Below are 6,000 nucleotides of genomic sequence, written 5' to 3' on the forward strand. Positions count from 1 at the left end.
TGGTCAAGCAATGGGGTGTTTGCATATTGTAAGTTAGGCTTGTGTGTGTGTGGTTGTGTTTTTTTTTGTTTTTTGGGTCTTGTCTTGGCCCCTTGGCCCCTACATGGGGTCTGTGTACAAGTCTGTGCTGGCTTATGCTTCTCGTAGTGTCAGGAGCGGGCTGCTACGGTGAAGGAGTGTACCTCTTCAGTTGTGCCGCTTCCGCAAATAAGGGAGGAGCTGATTTGTGAAAAAGCATGTGTGGTGCAGGTGAGGTCTTCTGATTGGGGGGGGGGCCCAAAAAAAACCCCAGGAAACTGAATCGCCAGGCAGAGCGCCACCGTGAGAACCGCTCAGCAGGGCCTCCCAGGTTGTAGAAGGGCGTGGAGCAATGCGCCACAACAAACTGATCCGGGAAACAGACAATTTCATGTGCCTTGCAGTGATCCCGAAGCTTCCACACACTTTCAGTTGTAGCAGGAATCTATATTTACCCTCTCCACACAACTCCTCAACGTCATTTCCTGTGGGATTGACCCAAACTATATACCCAGTGGCACAAATAGTCTATATAACAGGACATTACAGTGCAGTTCACTCACATGTAGCTGTACTCACGGAGGGCTTTTAATTCACAAGACTGGAGGGCTTTTAATTCACATGACTGGAAATGTCCTTTCTGTGACAAAAGGCACTACTAATTTAAATTGTATCAGTTGCAAAAATGTGTATGCCCGTGTGAAAAATCTCCCCCCCCTACTTTGTTAGCCCTACAGTGGTTGTCATCAGATTTCCAGGTCGCCTTGTTGTGACTGGCAAAGTTGTCCGATCATTTTTGCAAAGACTTTTCTGATCGAGTCATGTAGCTCACCAGAGAGGGCTCTATCCAAGTTTGACCCTGCCTCCCTCAATGCATCAGCGACTTTTAGCTGGGCTTTCCAATTACCTACCATTTCTCAGCTTTGTGAAACTGCTGTTCGGTGTATTTTTGCCCAGAATGCTAATGATGAAACAAAACATTGAAACCGATCTGTATTGTATCTGGAGACCCTGAAAGGTTAAGTTACCTACAAGGACGTTTTCATAATCCAATTATGGGCAAACTCCTGCATGGAAGCCAGATGTAAAATCTAGTGTTTTGTAAACACCGGGCAAGAGGTTTTATTTTCAACACTCGACCAGGTGTGCAGATCTGGGCAATTGGGACATAGGTGAAGAAAGCCTGTGTTCCCACCTTAGAGAGAAAAGGAATTTCAAGGGTCACTGTTCAGGACTGAATAATGAACAGGCTTTTCAGGGGCAACACCATACATGTCCTGGAAAGACAGCAAAGAGAAGCACAGGTTTGCTACCCAGTGCCGGTCCTGCACATAGAGACAAATAAGAAACCAATTATTTTCTATCAACTTTTTAAGGTTATCCAAAATACATCCGTTGTGGACTATCACTGGTACATGCTATATGTTAATACAACTCGTGCTATGGATTTCTGAACACCCCCAAGTGCCACAGGCTAGTGCAAGTTCAGTAACGCTAAAGGCACGCCTTGTCGGGTGTGTTCATGGTTTCACTGCTGCCTAGCCATGTGGGCTGTAACTCTGGTTAAGTGAGGTTGGGGAGCCAACACAACATACGAACTTATGTTAATTCAGTAGCACCCACAGTTAAAAAGGGTCAGCTCGCAGTGTATTCTTCTGAGCCGGGTTATGTAGAGCAACTACCGGTCCATCAACTCCCCAGCCGTACCCGGATCTGTCCTCCATGGAATGCTCATTTGCATCATGCACTCGGTGTTCCCATCATTAATAAAAAATCACTCTCCTCTAGCATTCGAGCAGGATACAAATCTCTGGACCCTCGCCTATTTAACATACTCAAAATACAACCTGTTAAATTGCACTATTAAGTGAGACCAGGGATAAATCACAGATGACCATATACAATTCGCAACTGAGGAAGATTCCTATTGGCCAACTAATCTCACCGATATACTGACTAATAAGAAGACGATCTGAACTGCATTCCTTTTAACAAGTGTGCGCTGTTGTCCTGAACTACTTAGAACAGACATTTTACTAAATATACCTGGATAAACTGAACTACATTTAGTGTTGGATTCGGACCTGTTTAATGCGTGGTTAAAGGACATTCTAGCTTATGCTACAAGCGGTCATACTTGGCTTGACACGTCTAGGAGAAAAGTAGAGAATGCAGGGGACTAGGCAGACAAACCTTCAGTAACAATTGCTAAATACGTGCCTTTAAAAACATGTTTTGCTAAACTAATCGTTCCTTAGGCAGGCAAGCTAAAACTAAAGCACATCTGGCAAAAGTCCGTTTTCGCAAAATTACAAGTGCGAGCAGGGCACTTGGTAATGTCTGCCACACACTTTGCCTTGTAGTACCAACTAAAGGTGCACTTTGTCAAATAGATGCCTTGGAAATTTGAAATATGCCAATGTAAAAAACAAAAACCTTGCCTTTAATGGATGTATACACATTTAACCACAGACTTTCTAGATGTAAAACACTCCCGACTATAATGTAGAATATATATTAAGAATAATCATTGCATGGTACTTGGGTGACCTTGAGGAACTGTGGCAATACAGAACAAAAGCCCAACTGACTCTAACCAATATGCATTATATTGTGTAGAGCTATGTCTACTAACAATACGTGACATTCTAGCAGCTATACGTTCTTTCTAAATAGCAGATTCCTAATAAATGTAACAAGTTTACATGGTGCAGATCGTCAATGAGAAGACTCCTGCCTTTACCTTCTGTCAGTCTTTACTAATGCAGTATTTCATGCCCAAGAAAGACGCTGGTTTAGTAAGCTTTTAAAAAGCCTTATTTGCAGCACCAGTCACATCAGGAGTGTGGGCTATAAAGCCATGACGAACCCTTTCTGTCTTATATAAGTATATCTTTTTTTTTATTTTGGGACCTATTTTTCTTAGCTTCACCATGTGATACATCATTCTAAGATTTTAAACGGTCACCAATCCTGAGGGGGCGCTGTTGCGCAGGACAAAGATGGCCGCCTAGACGAGAGCTCCGTGCTGGGTGGCGTAATAACCGCATAATCCGGCGTTGCTGCGTGTCTACTAGACAGAGGGACTGCAGGATCTACCACATAAATAATTTCTGCACCTCATACCCGAAATTCGACTCCTGGGCTCGCTCTGCTTCTGAGCCTTGGGCGGTCATAGTTTGACCGGCGGCACTGTGCAGCCAGGCCGGCTGCCACTTCCGGAGAGATCTGCTACTGGAGTCGGAGGTGCGCGGCCTGCGTGGGTGGAGGGGCCCCCTTCCAGCCCGTCACCTTATCCTACCGTTGCCTGCGCCCGAGTTCCTGAGATGCGCAGGAGGGGGCTCCTTCTCTGAGGAGCTGCTGTGGTCGAGGCCCCCGGACCCTGTGACACTCCTGAGCGTGGCGTGGATGCCTCTGCTCCTGCCTGGAGGAGCATCGAGCGGGCCGGCTCTGCACGGCTGCTGCAGACGTCTGCTGCTGGAGCGGGATGTCGTCGCCGCGCTTCCATCTCAGTGCGACCCGGTCTTGGCGGTGAGTCCCTGCGGAGGGGGGGTGGGGCTCGGATTGGATATCGGCACCACCTGGATTGGCTTCGCTCCCCCCACCCCCCGGTGGTCGGTCAACCACCCAGGGTACCCTGCCCATACCAGAGCGGCCATCATACAGGGGGGCAGTGACCATTCTGGGCCTCTGCAGCTGGCAGCAGGTTCACCCACTGTGACTGGACCAGCAACAGCCGCTTCATAACTTGACTGTGTGCGGGAACACGGCTCACTTGGGCGGTCCTGGGTTTTGTGCCAATTCGCGCCAAGACTGCTGCACCAGTGGAGTGACATACCCCCTGGTGTCAACTTTGTTGCTGGTGGCTCTGGTGGAGAGGGCATTGGGGCACCAGGGAGCTCCGGAGCGTCACCTGATCCCACCCGCCTGCTACCACCGCCCTTCCTTTTAATTCTGGACTGTTTAACCACCCGGGTGCAGTGTCGGGGTGGTCCGCACAACAAATCCACGACTAGAACTCCATATACTACCATTACACCAGCACCGTGGGACGTCTATCGGTGTCTCCTCCCTGCATACGCTGTGATCCTTACACGTTGGTTGCCTGGAGCGCACTGGGTGCAAAACCCCTTGGCTGGCCCGGGATCTTCTACTGGGTGGCTGACCCCACCCTGGATTGCTTATTCTGTACTGTGGAGGGGCCCCCGATGGGCACGCTTGTAATCAAAAAAGCCCTAGAACTGTAGTGTACCCATGCTGCACCCTGGCTCTCCTATCCCTGCACCCTTAAATAGAACACTGCTGAACTTGTTGCTTTCATACACTCCTAACTTTGGTTTTCTCGTTCATCTGCATATCTATCGCATACTACAGCAATCTAGCCCACCTATACGTCCTGTTGCCGCAGGTCCCGGGCGCCTCTCTCCCTTAGGGTGCCGGAATCCTGCAGACCAGTCGTGCTCCGGGGAGCCTTCTGTGGGCTCCACTATTGACCCCCCCATCGCCCACTAACCTTAGGTTGTTCTCTTCTGTTATACCCTTGCAGTACACGCAGGCTTCCCGGCCAGCCGGCCTGTTCCTAACCTTCATGATTAAGGGCGCAGGGGGAGGAAAAAAACAGAACTCCATTAATATGTTCACCAAGACACCGTCCAGACAGGCGGAGGAGGTACCGGAACCCACACCCACAACCTCGACCCCCCTCGGTCTCTGTAGACTCTCAGAAAATGGAGTACATTCGTGAAGGGTTCACTACACTACATTCTAAGTTGAATGACATGAATGGTTCCATATCCTCTATAAAGGTGCATATCGAGAGAACCAACAGCCGTGTGACTGAGATTCAGACAAGGGTCGGGGTTATGGAGGACGACATGGGCGCCCTTAGGGCAGAGGTCTCCACATTGTCCAGACAAGTAAGTGAGGTGGCCAAAAAAAATGAGGATCTCCAGTCGCGTTCCAGGCACACTAATTTCTGCATAATCGGGGTTCCCGAGGATGTCATTAAAGAACCCATGGAGGACTAGTTGGAGCGCGCTGCTCGACTCCCCTAAACTCTCACCACATTTCACGATAGAAAGAGCCCATCGAGACTTATCAGCCAAACCTAGACCAGGTGCACCTCCCTGTCGCATTATAGCCAGGGTTCTGAACTTTCGAGACTGGGATGCCCCCCTCAGGGCGGCAAGGGTCAAGGGGAGCTTCTCCTGGGGTCGGCTCGGATCCATCTATATCCTGATTTCGAGGGGATTGGGTCCTCCGACGTATTCCATATCTGACAGGTAATGTCCACAGCTGTGCTGCTTCGGAAAATCTTTGGCGTCTGCGTCGATGACGTCGATGCGCAGTCCCCGAGGACCTCCTCCGACGGCCGACGTCACCCGATGTGATAAGTAGGACGCACGACACCCATAGCCTCAGTTCCGTTTTTTCCGCGAACGTGTTCGCTTCGTGAATCTCGGTACGCCTCGACTCGTTGGAGTTTGCTGTTTTCAATTCTCGGTTCGTTGAACATGTTCGGTTTTTTGTGAAGACCTCTTTGTGGCGATGTCTACTTCGTCTTCAACCCCGCGTCTGGGCTTCAAGAAATGCAGGGACTGTGGGTCCCAGATGTCGGTCACGGACTCGCACAACGCCTGCTTCTGGGAGGCCCACGATACGGACGACTGTCGACTGCCAGTCACTCACGGCAAAGGGCTTGTGGGAACGCAAGAAGAAGCTGTCGGTAGGCCGGGTGTCTAAGCCCCGGAAGTCAAGGTCTGCGGGGCTTTCGACGGATGACTCGAGGGGTGACTCTCCGCGTCATCGTCGGAAGTCCAGTGAGTCTCCTTCCAGGAGTCGGTCTCGCCACTCCTTCGCCTCTTCGAGGCATTCCCGGAAGCACCGGCATCGGTCGCCTTCCCCGTCCTCTTCCGAGGACTGGGCCCATCAGCGGGTCGCTTATCCCTCCATGCAAGCGACACCGGAGGAATGGGCTTCCTT

The sequence above is a fragment of the Ambystoma mexicanum genome, chromosome 1p (genome assembly GCF_040938575.1).
Source record: "Ambystoma mexicanum isolate Mex_15411 chromosome 1p, UKY_AmexF1_1, whole genome shotgun sequence".
In the NCBI taxonomy this organism is placed as follows: Eukaryota; Metazoa; Chordata; class Amphibia; order Caudata; family Ambystomatidae; genus Ambystoma; species Ambystoma mexicanum.